Source organism: Somniosus microcephalus, chromosome 3 (assembly GCF_052327205.1).
Source record: "Somniosus microcephalus isolate GS21.2 chromosome 3, FLI_Smic_1.0, whole genome shotgun sequence".
NCBI classification, from domain to species: Eukaryota; Metazoa; Chordata; class Chondrichthyes; order Squaliformes; family Somniosidae; genus Somniosus; species Somniosus microcephalus.
The window spans coordinates 75,936,358-75,950,444 of NC_140989.1; the positions used below are offsets into that span (position 1 = coordinate 75,936,358).

Genomic DNA, 14,087 nt, shown 5'->3' on the forward strand with positions numbered 1-14,087 from the left:
ACCCCTGTGCTTACTGACCTACATTGGTTTCCGGTCCGGCAACACCTCTATTTTTAAATTCTCATCCTTATTTTCAAATCCCTCCATGGCCTCACCCCTCCCTATCTCCATAACCTCCTTCAGCCCGACAACCCTCCGAGATCTCTGCGCTCCTCCAAATCTGGCCTCTTGCGCATCCCTGATTTTCACTGCCCCACCATTGGTGACTGTGCCTTCTGCTGCCTAGGCCCTAAGCTCTGGAATTCCCTCCCTAAACCTCTCTGCCTCTCGACCTCTCTCTCTACTCCTTTAAGACACTGCCTAAAACGTACCTCTTCGACCAAGCTTCTGGTCACCTGTCCTAATATCTCCTTATGTGACTCGGTGTCAAATTTTGTTTGATAACGCTCCTGTGAAGTGCCTTGGGATGTTTTACTGCATTAAAGGTACTATATAAATGCAAGTTGTTGTTGTTGAGTAATACTAACCTTAAAGCATGGTGCACAAAATTAATTACTAGAAATTCCAAGGGCATAATAGTGCTGAGGGGGGGAAGGAATCTCATGATGAGGTGGGAACTTGGACTAAGAGACACCCTGACTGGAAGCCTTAAGGGGAGGAGAATGGGGGTTGGTGCAGTTGGAAAGTTGATACTGAGGCAGAGTTCAGGTGCATCGTGGCACTGGAGAAAGGATCACACTTGGAAGCAGCAGCCATAGCAGAGATGACAAAAAGGTGGAATCTGTATGGGTAGAACTGAGAAATACCAAGGGGCAGAAAATGTTAGTGGGAGTGGTATACAGACCCCCAAACAGTAACGCGGAGGTTGGGGATGGCATTAAACGGGAAATTAGAGATGCATGCAATAAGGGCACAGCAGTTATCATGGGTGACTTTAATCTACATATAGTTTGGGCTAACCAAATTAGTAATAATACTGTGGAGGAGGAATTCCTGGAGTGTATACGGGATGGTTTCCTGGACCAATATGTCGAGGAACCAACTAGAGATCAGGCCATCATAGATTGGGTATTATGTAATGAGAAAGGATTAATTAGTAATCTTGTTGTGCGAGGCCCCTTGGGGCGGAACGATCATAATATGATAGAATTCTTCATTAAGATGGAGAGTGAAGTAGTTGACTCAAAGACTAGGCTCCTGAATTTAAATAAAGGAAACTACGATGGTATGAGGCGCGAGTTGGGTAGGATTGATTGGGGAATGTCACTCAAAGGGTTGACGGTGGATAGGCAATGGCAAACATTCAAAGATTACATGGATGAACTACAGAATTTGTTCATCCCTGTTTGGCATAAAAATAAAACAAAAAAGGTGACTCAACCGTGGCTAAAAAGGGAAATTAGGGATAGCATAAGATCCAAGGAGAGGACATTTAATTGGCCAGAAGAAGTATGAGAGTAAGCTTGCAGGGAACATAAAAACTGACAGTAAAAACTTCCATAGATATGTGAAGAGAAAAAGATTGGTGAAGTCAAGCGTAGGTCCCTTGCAGTCAGAATCAGGGGAATTTATAATGGGGAACAAAGAAATGGCTGACCAATTAAATACATAGAGTCATAGAGTCATAGAGTTATACAGCACGGATAGAGGCCCTTCGGCCCATCGTGTCCGTGCCGGCCATCAAGCCCTGTCTAATCTAATCCCATATTCCAGCATTTGGTCCGTAGCCTTGTATGTTATGGCATTTCAAGTGCTCATCCAAATGCTTCTTAAATGTTGTGAGGGTTCCTGCCTCCACAACCCTTTCAGGCAGTGAGTTCCAGACTCCAACCACCCTCTGGGTGAAAAAGTTCTTTCTCAAATCCCCTCTAAACCTCCCGCCCTTTACCTTGAATCTATGCCCCCTAGTTATTGACCCTTCTACCAAGGGAAAAAGCTCCTCAGTATCCATCCTATCTATGCCCCTCATAATTTTGTACACCTCAATCATGTACCCCCTCAGCCTCCTCTGCTCCAAGGAAAACAAACCCAATCTGCCCAGTCTTTCTTCATAGCACGGTGGCATAGTGGTTAGCACTGTTGCCTCACAGCGCCAGGGACCCGGGTTCAAATCCGGCCTCGGGCGACTGTGTGGAGTTTGCACATTCTCCCCGTGTTTGCGTGGGTTTCCTCCGGGTGCTCCGGTTTCCTCCCACAGTCCAAAGATGTGCGGGTTAGGTTGATTGGCTATGATAAATTGACCCTTAGTGTTAGGGGGATTAAATACGTGGGGTTACGGGGATAGGGTGGGATATGTGTTGGTGTAGGGGTTACGGGGATCGGGTGGGATATGTGTCGGTGCAGGCTCGATGGGCCGAAATGGCCTCTATCTGCACTGTGGGGTTTCTGTGATTTCTGTGATAGCTGAAGCACTCCAGCCCTGGTAACATCCTGGTGAATCTCCTCTGCACCCTCTCCAAAGCGATCACATCCTTCCTATAGTGTGGCGACCAGAACTGCACACAGTATTCCAGCTGTGGCCTAACCAGTGTTTTATACAGCTCCATCATAACCTCCTTGCTTTTATATTCTATGCCTCGGCTAATGAAGGCAAGTATCCCATATGCCTTTTTTACCACCTTATCCACCTGTTCCGCCGCCTTCAGGGATCTGTGTACTTGCACACCCAGATCCCTCTGCACCTCCGTCTTGCCTAGGGTCTTACCATTCATTGTGTATTCCCTTGCCTTGTTAGTCCCCCCAAAGTGCATCACCTCGCACTTTTCCGGGTTAAATTCCATTTGCCACTGTTCCGCCCATCTGACCAACCCATCTATATCGTCCTGCAGACTGAGGCTACCCTCCTCGCTATTTACCACCCTACCAATTTTTGTATCATCCGCGAACTTACTGATCATACCTTTTACATTCATATCCAAGTCATTAATGTAGACCACAAACAGCAAGGGACCCAGCACCGATCCCTGTGGCACCCCACTGGCCACAGGCTTCCAGTCACAAAAACAACCTTCGACCATCACCCTCTGCCTTCTGCCACTAAGCCAGTTTTGTATCCAATGTGCCAAGGCACCCTGGATTCCATGGGCTCTTACCTTCTTGACCAGTCTCCTGTGCAGGACTTTATCGAAGGCCTTACTGAAATCCATGTATACCACATCCACTGCGTTACCCTCATCCACACACCTAGTCACCCCCTCAAAAAATTCAATCAAATTAGTCAGACATGATCTTCCCTTGACAAAGCCATGTTGACTATCCCTGATTAATCCTTGTCTCTCCAAGTGGAGACTAATTTTGTCCCTCAGAATTTTTTCCAATAATTTTCCTACCACTGATGTTAGGCTCACTGGCCTGTAGTTCCCTGATTTTTCCCTACTTCCCTTCTTGAATAATGGTACTACATTAGCGGTTCTCCAGTCCTCTGGCACATCCCCTGTGGCCAGAGAGGTCCTGAATATATGTGTTAGAGCCCCCGCAATCTCTTCCTTTGCTTCACACAGCAGCCTGGGATACATTTCATCCAGGCCTGGGGATTTATCCATTTTTAGGCCTGCTAAAACCGCCAATACCTCCTCCCTCTCGATGTTAATATGTTCGAGCATATCACAGTCCCCCCGCCCTATTTCTATGTCTACATCGCCCTCCTCCATAGTGAAAACAGATGCAAAAAATTCATTTAGAACCCCTCCTACATCTTCCGGCTCCACACACAGATTGCCACTTTTGTCCCTAATGGGCCCTATTTTTTCCCTAGTCATCCTCTTAACCTTAATATACTTATAAAACATCTTAGGATTTTCCTTTATTTTGCTCGCCAGTGTTATTTCATGGCCCCTCCTTGATCTCCTAATTTCTTTTTTAATTATCCCCCTGCACTTTTTGTACTCCTCTAGGGCTTCCTCCGTCTTTAGCCTTTTGTATCTGCCAAAAGCCCTCCTTTTTTTCCTAATCCATTCTCGTATATCCCCTGACATCCAAGGTTCCCTGTGGTTTTTGGAACCACCCTTGACCTTTACGGGAACATGTTGCCATTGTATGATCTCAATCTCCCTTCTGAAAGCCTCCCATTGCTCCGATGCGGATTTTCCTACAAGTAGCTGATCCCAGTCCATTTTGGCCAGATCCTGGCTTATCCTATTAAAATCGGCCTTCCCCCAATTTAGAACCTTTATTTCCGGCCCATCCCTGTCCTTTTCCATGACCACCTTAAATCTCACCATATTATGGTCACTGTCACCAAAGTGCTCACCTACTAGCACTTTTTCCACTTGGCCGGCCACATTCCCTAGAATTAGGTCCAGTACTGCCCCCTCTCTTGTAGGACTTTCTACATGCTGGCTCAAAAAGCTCTCCTGGATGCACTTTAAGAATTCTACACCCTCTGAGCCTTTCACACTTTGACTATCCCAGTTAATATTGGGGAAGTTGAAATCCCCCATTATTATTACCCTATTATTTGCACATTTCTCTGAGATTTGCCTACATATCTGTTCCTCTATCTCCCCCTGACTGTTTGGAGGCCTATAGTACACTCCCAGCAAAGTGCTTGCCCCCTTTTTGTTTTTAAGCTCCACCCATATGGCCTCATTAGAGGAACCTGCTAATATATCATCCCTCCTTACTGCAGTAATTGACTCCTTAATTAATATTGCGACACGCCCTCCTCTTTTACCTCCCCCTCTGTCTCGCCTGAAGATTCTGTACCCTGGAATATTGAGCTGCCAGTCTTGCCCCTCCCTCAACCATGTCTCCGTGATAGCAACAATATCATACTCCCATGTGTTTATCAACACCTTCAGTTCATCCACCTTATTTGCAAGACTCCTTGCATTAAAATAGATGCCATCCAGCCTTGCCCTTATATATTTGCCCTGTCTACCAAGCTGACTTGTTTTTTTCTCTATAACTGGCAGCACATCACCCCCTATTTCAGCTCCCCTCTGTATCCCATCCCCCTGCCAAGTTAGTTTAAACACCCCCAACAGTGCTAGCAAACCTCCCCGCAAGGATATTTGTCCCGCCCTGGTTCAGGTGCAACCCGTCCGACTTGTACAAGTCCCACCTTTCCCAGAAGCAGGCCCAGTGATCCAGGAAACTAAAACCCTCCCTCCTACACCAACTCTTTAGCCACGCATTCATCTGCACTATCCTCCTATTCCTATACTCACTAGCACGTGGCACTGGGAGTAATCCAGAGATTACAACCTTTGAGGTCCTGCCCTTTAATCTGTTACCTAGCTCCCTAAGTTCTTGATGCAGGACCTCATCCCCCTTCCTACCTATGTCGTTGGTCCCAATGTGGACCACGACCTCTGCCTGCTCACCCTCCCCCTTAAGAATGCCCTGTAGCCGCTCAGTGACATCCATGGCCCTGGCCCCAGGGAGGCAACAAACCATCCTGGAGTCACGTTTGCGGCCACAGAAACGCCTATCTGTTCCCCTTACGATAGAATCCCCTACCACTATTGCTCTCCCACTCTTTTTCCTCCCTTCCTGAGCAGCAGAAGCATCCCTGGTGCCAGGAAGCTGGCTGCTGCTGCCTTCCCCTGGTGAGTCATCCACCTCAACAGTATCCAACTTGGTATACCTGTTTGAAAGGGGGATGTCCGCAGGGGTTCCCTGCACTTCCTGCCTGCCTCTGTTGCTCCGCCTGATGGTCACCCCCTGTGCAGCCCTACCCTGAGGCGTGAACAACTCGCTAAACGTGCTATCCACGACCCTCTCAGCATCGCGCATGCTCCAAAATTCATCCACCCGCAGCTCGAGCGCCGCAATGCGGTCTACAAGTAGCTGCAGCTGGATGCATTTCCCGCACACATGGTCGCCAGGGACACTGGCAGCATCCCTGACTTCCCACATGGAGCAAGAGGAGCAGAACACGGGTCTGAACTCTCCTGCCATGACTTACTCCTTTAATTAATTTAAAAATTTATTCAATACCCCAGTTACAGGTATACTCTAGGGCGCTTTATTTACCAACTGGCCCCACTACACCACAGAGACCCTAGAAATTTAACCACAGAATTCAAGCTTGTATTGAAAAGAGAGAAAATACTCACCAACCAATCACTTACCTGCTACCTGCTGACACCACACTTGGACTACTTTTTACCTCTCTCCTGGAACCTGGATTGGTATGCCTCTGACTCATACTTTGGCTCTGTCTTCACAAAGGAGGACACAAATAATCTCCCAGAGATGTCGGGGAACATAGGGTCTAATGAGAGGGAGGAATTGAATGAAATCAGTATTTGTAGGGAAATGGTGTTAGGGAAATTGACGGGATTGAAGGCCGATAAATCCCCAGGGCCTGATAATCTACATCCTAGGGTACTTAAGGAAGTGGCCCTAGAAATAGTAGATGCATTGCTGGTCATCTTCCAAAATTCTATAGACTCTGGAACAGTACCCATGGATTGGAGGGTAGCTAATGTTACCCCACTGTTCAAAAAGGTGGTAGAGAGAAAACGGGGAATTATAGACCAGTAAGCCTGACATCGGTAGTGGGGAAAATGCTAGAGTCCATTACAAAAGATGTAATAGCAGAGCACTTGGAAAACAGTGACAGGATTGGACAAAGTCAACATGGATTTACAAAAGGTAAATCGTGCTTGACTAATCTACTGGAATTTTTTGAGGATGTAACTGGTAGAATAGATAAGGGAGAACCAGTGGATGTGGTGTATTTGGACATTCAGAAGGCTTTCGATAAGGTCCCGCATAAGAGATTAGCATGTAAAGTTAAGGCACATGGGATTGGGGGCAAGGTCATGACTTGGATAGAGAACTGGTTGGCAGACAGGAAGCAAAGAGTTGGAATAAATGGGTCTTTTTCCGAGTGGCAGGCAGTGACTAGTGGGGTACCGCAGGGATCGGTCCTAGGACCCCAGCTATTCACAATATATATTAATGATCTAGACGAGGGAACTAGAGGTAATATCTCCAAGTTTGCAGATGACACAAAGCTGGGTGGGCGTGTGTGCTGTGAGGAGGATGCCGAGATTTGGACAGGTTGGGTGATTGGGCAGATGCATGGCAGATGCAGTATAATGTGGATAAATGCGAGGTTATCCACTTTGGTGGCAAAAACAGGAAGGCAAATTATTATCTGAACGGCAATAGATTGGGAGAAGGGGAAGTGCAATGAGACCTGGGTGTCCTTGTGCACCAGTCACTGAAGGTAAGCATGCAGGTGCAGCAGGCGGTTAAGAAGGCAAATGGTATGTTGGCCTTCATAGCGAGAGGGTTTGAGTACAGGAACAAGGATGTCTTGCTGCAATTGTACAGGGCCTTGGTGAGACCACACCTTGAGTATTGTGTGCAGTTTTGGTCACCTTATCTGAGGAAGGATGTTCTTGCCATGGAGGGAGTGCAGCGAAGATTCACCAGGCTGATACCTGGGATGGCAGGAATGACGTATGAGGAGAGATTGGGTCGATTGGGCTTATACTCGCTAGAGTTTAGAAGAATGAGAGGGGATCTCATTGAAACTTATAAAATTCTAACAGGACTCGACAGACTTGATGCAGGAAGGATGTTCCCGATGATGGGGAGTCCAGAACCAGGGGTCACAGTCTAAAGATAAGGATTAAGCCATTTAAGACAGAGATGAGGAGGGATTTCTTCACCCAAAGAGTGGTGAACCTGTGGAATTCTCTACCACAGAAGGCAGTTGAGGCCAATTCATTAAATATATTCAAGAAGAAGTTAGATATATTTCTTAAGGCTAAAGGGATCAAGGGATATGGGGAGAAGGCAGGGACAGGGTACAGGAAACTCTTTATTATCCGGCACCGACGGGACCGGCGTGGTACCGGTTTAACAAAAAGTCCAGATAACAGAGAGGTATAGTTTAAAGGTACGAGAGCGCCGTACACAGCAACAAATCCAGGCTTCCCTGTTGCTTAGCAACATGTGCAGGAACTCCGGCCACAGACCAAGCATCCCTGTTGCTTAGCAACAAGTGCATGAACCCCAGTTACACAGCCACAGATCCAGGAACTGCCACTAATACGAAGTAAAACTTACCTGAACCTACTCCTGAATTTTGCCGGTTAACAGAGATTTCCGGTTATTTAGGTGCCGGTAAATCGAGAGTTTCCTGTACTGAGTTTGGATGATCAGCCATGATCGCAATGAATGGCGGAGCAGGCTCGAGGGGCCGAATGGCCTACTCCTGCTCCTATCTTCTATGTTTCTATATTTCTATGAATAGGTTAGGGAGACCAATTTTGAGTGGCGGTATTCCGCGCCTGATCCCGTCTCCCTCCCCGGAAGTGTGTTGACTGCACACAGGGAGACAGAGAGAACAGTTCAAATACATAGTGCTAGAAATTGAACCACGACCAAAGGGCAATTTCATTTATGTATACTATATTGTGATATCACTTGTTTTATTATTAATGCAGTGTGTAAATATTCTATGAGCATATTTCTTCATGTACTACACGCTTATGTTTTAATGGATCGGAGGGGGGCGGTTGTGCAGATGGTGGGGAGGGGGAGGGCCCAAATATTCTTGGTGCCCAGGCCTCTAACCATTTTTAATCCAGCTCTGTATTAATGTGACGCTTGCTGTGCACACGGTGTTCATAGCACAAATTAATGTGGTGGGGCAGCACCTAGAGCTTTAAAGGTCTGCACATCAGTTGTGCACTAGACTCATTATAGCCTCAAAAAATTGCTAACAGGGTTTTTGTCTTTTAGTACAGTCTCAACACTGCTGGAACTCCATTCACAAGAGACAGCTGGAAATATCCTTGGGAAGCCAGCACAAAATAGCTGAGTTTTTGGGTTTTTTGGATTTATTTGCAGCCTCCATTTTTCATCTGTGGCTGGTTGCTAGCTGCAGTGTAAGTAGCCACAAGCATAATACAGATGGACTTCCTACTAGAAAAAAAAACTCTCTATTTACTTGTGTTAGAGAAGGATCTGAGGAAGCAAGAAAGACAGGTGTGTTTACATCTGACTAACTCAGGCTAATGAAAAAAACATGTAATCATTTTCTGGACAAGAAATTAGTCATGATAAAAAGTGTAGATATAAAATTTATAAATGAAATATGTTAATTTGAAAAGTGAATAACATTATCAGTTGACCTGTAGCACTTCAATTATCTTTCTCAACCTTGATGCGAAGCAGCATTTTCCATAGACCAAAAGACAATCTTTGAAGTGATTTTTCATCTGTTACCACCTTTTTGTCGTTAAGACCTTGCAGTCTAGTGACTTCCTGATAAAAGCTTTCAATGAAATGAATGTGAAAACCATTAAGAATGAGGTTAGAATTCAAGAAGAGCAGAACATAGTGAAAATGAAAAAATTAAGACGTTGCTTTTTATTGAATACTGTAAGTGTTATCACTGCAACCAATGGTTCTGTGTACCGCAGTGCAATGAAATGTGAGCCATATTTATATTATAGAAGAGAGGCACAGATAATGTAGATGTAGGTAAGCTTGGAGTGTGAATAGTATACAAAGACAGCAGGCAGATTTATTTTGTCAGACTTCATTGCTGTCTCCTTATAAATTTACTGTTGAATTTTCTAAAGATATGCTTGGAGTAATTAAACACATTATCGCACCGCCCCCCCGGGTCCTCTGGCCCCGATCCTCCACTTCCCTCCCCCCCACCCTGATCCTCTGGCACCGATCCTCTCCTCCCTCCCCACCCCACGATCCTCTGGCCCCGATGATTCCCCTCCACTCCGCCCCCCCCACCCCGATCCTCCCCTCCCCCCCTCCCGATCCTCTGGCCCCGATGATTCCCCTCCCCTCCACTGCCACCACCCCCCCCCCGATCATCTGGCCCCGAAGATTCCCCTCCCCTCCGCCCCCCCTCCCCGATCCACCCCTCCCCCCCGATCCTCCGGCACCGATGATTCCCCTCCCCTACCCCCCCCCCCCATCCTACGGGCCCCAATCCTCTCCTCACCCCCGCCCCCCCCGATCCTCCGGCCCCGATGCACACCCCCACCACCCCACGCACCCCAATCCTCTAGCCCTGATGATTCCCCTCCCCCTCCCCCCTCCCCCTGATCCTCCGGCCTCAATAATTCATAGAACCATAGAAGATAGGAGCAGGAGTAGGCCATTCGGCCCCTCGAGCCTGTTCCGCCATTCAACGAGATCATGGCTGATCATCCAAATTCAGTACCCTGTCCCTGCTTTCTCCCCATATCCCTTGATCCCTTTAGCCTTAAGAAATATATCCAACTCCTTATTGAATATATCTAATAAGTCTCTCTCTCTCTCCTTCCCTCTCTGTCTCTCTCTCCTTCCCTCTCTCTCTCTCTCTCTCTCCTTCCCTCTCTCTCTCTCTCTCTCCTTCCCTCTCTCTCTCTCTCTCTCTCCTTCCCTCCCTCTCTCTCCTTCCCTCTCTCTCTCTGTTTCTCTCTCCTTCCCTCTCTCTCTCTGTTTCTCTCTCCTTCCCTCTCTGTCTCTGTCTCTCTCTCCTTCTCTCTCTCTCTCTCTCTCTCCTTCCCTCTCTCTCTCTCCTTCCTTCTCTCTCTCTCTCTCTCCTTCCCTCTCTCTCTCTCCTTCCCTCTCTCTCTCTCTCTCTCTCTCTCCTTCCCTCTTTCTCTCTGTCTCTCTCTCCTTCCCTCTCCAAACAGGGCGATACCGAATTTCTAGCCCTCTCCCTCTCTCCCCCCCCAATCTCTCTCTCTCTCCCCGTCTCTTTATCTCTCTCTCTGTCTCCCAGTCTCTCTCTCTCTGTCTCCCAGTCTCTCTATCTCTTCCCCCAGTCTCTCTCTCTCTCTCCCCAGTTTCTCTCTCTCTCCCCGTCTCTCTCTCTCTCCCCCCTCAGTCTCTCTCTCTCTCTCTATCTCCCAGTCTCTCTCTCTCCTCCAGACTCTCCCTCCTCCAGTCTCTCTCTCCCAGTCTCTCTCTCTCTCTGTCCAATTCCAATTCCAATTAAAATGCTTTATTGGCATGAAAGTTTACAGAGAACCATATTGCCAAAGCTTACATAGCAAAAAGGTACAGTTTTCCAACATTCTGTAGGTGTCAATCGATTTGACATTTGTTGGGTACATACAATATTACTTTTAAACAATATTAATTTTAAACAGTCTTTGTACTTCATTTGGTACGTTCAATATTAATTTTAAACAGTCTTAATTTTAAACAGTCCTCAGGTTGTGACATGTTGTTACATATTTGGCCCCAAGGTATGGTCTGTCTCCTTCTCCTAGGACTAATCTCAATTTTGACAGATCATCCAATTCCTTGAAATCTGGGGTTGTTTGGCTTAGCTTGTTGAATAATATGTTTCTTGATGTGTTGAATTTTTCGCATTTTAGGAGGAAATGCATTTCTGTTTCAACCTCGCCAGCCAGACATTGATCGCATATTCTATTCTCTCTAGGCTGCCAGGATTTCTTGTATCTGCCTTTTTCAATTTCCAGTTGGTGGTCGCTTAGTCTGTACCTGGTGAGGGTCTGTCTCTGTTTTGTGTCTCTGATGGTCGTGAGGTAGTCTGCCAGTTTATATTCTCTTTTTAGGGCCCGGTAACATTCTAATCTGCTTTGGCTTTCGGTTATTTTGTTCCAATGTTCCAGGTAGGTTTCTTTGCATTTTTTAATGATTTGGTTCACTCGGATTGGTGTTTGGGCGGCTGTGTTGGTCTGGGGCTGGTCAGGGTCCGGCTGAGTACTTAGTTTCTCTCTCTCTCTCTCCTCCAGTCTCTCTCTCTCCCCCCAATCTCTCTCTTGCTCCCCGTCTCTCTATCTCTCTCTCTCTGTCTCCCAGTCTCTCTATCTCTCTCTCTCTCCCCAGTCTCTCTCCCTTCCCCCGTCTCTCTCTCCCAGTCTCTCTCTCTCCGTCTCTCTCTCTCCTCCAGTCTCTCCCTCCTCCAGTCTCTCTCTCTCTCCCCCATCTCTCTCTCGCTCCCCGTCTCTCTATCTCTCTCTCTCTGTCTCCCAGACTCTCTATCTCTCTCTATCTCCCAGTCTCTCTCTCTCCTCCAGACTCTCCCTCCTCCAGTCTCTCTCTCCCAGTCTCTCTCTCTCTCCGTCTCTCTCTCTCCTCCAGTCTCTCCCTCCTCCAGTCTCTCTCTCTCTCCCCCCAATCTCTCTCTCGCTCCCCATCTCTCTATCTCTCTCTCTCTGTCTCCCAGTCTCTCTATCTCTCTCTCTCTCTCTCCCCGTCTCTCTCCACCAGTCTCTCTCTCTCTCCCCCAGTCTCTCTCTCTCTCTCCCCAGTCTCTCTCCTCTCTCTCCCCCAGTCTCTCTCTCTCTCTCCCCAGTCAATTCAATTCAATTTCAATTAAAATGCTTTATTGGCATGAAAGTTTACAGGGAACCATATTGCCAAAGCTTACATAACAAAAAGTACAGTTTTCCAACATTCTGTAGGTGTCAAACAATTCTGACCTTCGTTGGGTACATACAATATTACTTTAAACAATATTAATTTAAACAGTCTTTGTGCATCAGTGGGTACATTCAGTATTAATTTTAAACAGTCCTCAGGTTGTGACATGTTGTTACATATTTGGCACCAAGGTATGGTCTGTCTCCTTCTCCCAGGACTAATCTTAATTTTGACAGGTCATCCAATTCCTTGAAATCTGGGGTTGTTTGGCTGAGCTTGTCAAATAATATGTTTCTTGATGTGTTGAATTTTTCGCATTTTAGGAGGAAATGCATCTCTGTCTCAACCTCGCCGGCCAGACATTGATCACATATTCTATTCTATCTAGGCTGCCAGGATTTCTTGTATCTTTCTTTTTCAATTGCCAGTTGGTGGTCGCTTAGTCTGTACCTGGTGAGGGTCTGTCTCTGTTTTGTGTCTCTGATGGTCGAGAGATAGTCTGCCAGTTTATATTCTCTTTTTAGGGCCCAGTAACATTCTAATCTGCTTTGGCTTTTGGTTATTTTGTTCCAATGTTCCAGGTAGGTTTCTTTGCTTTGTTTAATGATTTGGTTCACTCGGATTGGTGTTTGGACGGCAGTGTTGGCCTGGGACTGGTCAGGGTCCGGCTGAGTAGGAGTACTTAGTTTCAGTAGCAGCTGACTCAGGGGACTCTTTTCTGGGTTTAGCTCTTGGGTCTGGAAGGCTTTAAAATGAAGGGTGTCTGGGGAGCTAGATTTGAGGTGATTTAGGAAGTTTAGTGCTCATTTTTGGATGTTTATTATCACTGGGTATCTGCCTAGTTTGGCTCTGCATGCATTTGTTGGTGTTTTCCTTTGGGTGCGAAGGATGCTTCGGCAAAATTCTGCATGTAGGGCTTCTATTGTGTGTTTTTCCCATTTAGTGTAGCTATGGTGATTGAGCGGGCCCCATACTTCACTACCGTACAGCGCAATCGGCAGGATTACGCTGTCAAATATTTTTAGCCAGATTTTGATTGGGATTTGGATGTTGTAGAATTTTCTTTTTATTGCATATAGGGCTCTTCGGGCTTTTTCTTTTAGTGCATTCACTGCTATGCTGAAGCTCCCTGATGCTGTAATGGTTAGACCAAGGTAAGTGTAGCTCATAGTGTGTCCTATGATGGTATCACTGAGAGTAAACTGGTATTTGTTTTCCTGACACTTGGGCCTTTTTTGAAAAATCATGATGTTGGTTTTCTTTAGATTTACTGTTAGGGCCCAATTTTGGCAGTATTTGTCGAGTAGGTCTAGTTGTTGCTGTAATCCCTGTTCTGTGGGAGACAGCAGAACCAGGTCGTCCGCATAGAACAGGGATTTCACTTCTCCATCCAGGAGACATAGACCCGGTGACTCGCTTTGCTCCAGCATGTCTGCTAGTTCATTTATGTATATGTTGAACAGGGTCGGGCTCAAATTGCAGCCCTGCCAGACGCCTCTTCTCTGGGTGAAGAAACAGGTGCATTTGTCTCCAATTTTGACACCGCATTTATTTTTCAGATACATCGATTTAATAAGGTCATAGACTTTGCCCCCTATTCCACACTGAAGAAGTTTGTAATAGAGCCCTTCATGCCAGATAGAGTCAAAGGCTTTCTTGAAGTCAATGAAACAAGCGAATATTTTCCCATTTTTTGTTTGGTGTACATGCTTTTCAATGAGAGTGTGAAGGGTATAGATATGGTCGGTGGTGCGGTGTTTTGGAAGAAAGCCTATTTGATTTTTTCTAAGGATATTATGTTTGTTAAGAAAATCCAGTAATCTACTATTTAG

The 14,087-nt window shown here is 46.3% G+C and overlaps 1 protein-coding gene across 2 annotated transcripts in view; it reads left to right on the forward strand.

Moving 5' to 3' along the window:
• The window catches only part of LOC147121147 (spermatogenesis-associated protein 7 homolog), a 351,330-nt gene that overhangs the window by 246,065 nt on the left and 91,178 nt on the right, over window positions 1–14,087 (forward strand). The gene's annotated exons all lie outside the window — the stretch shown is intronic.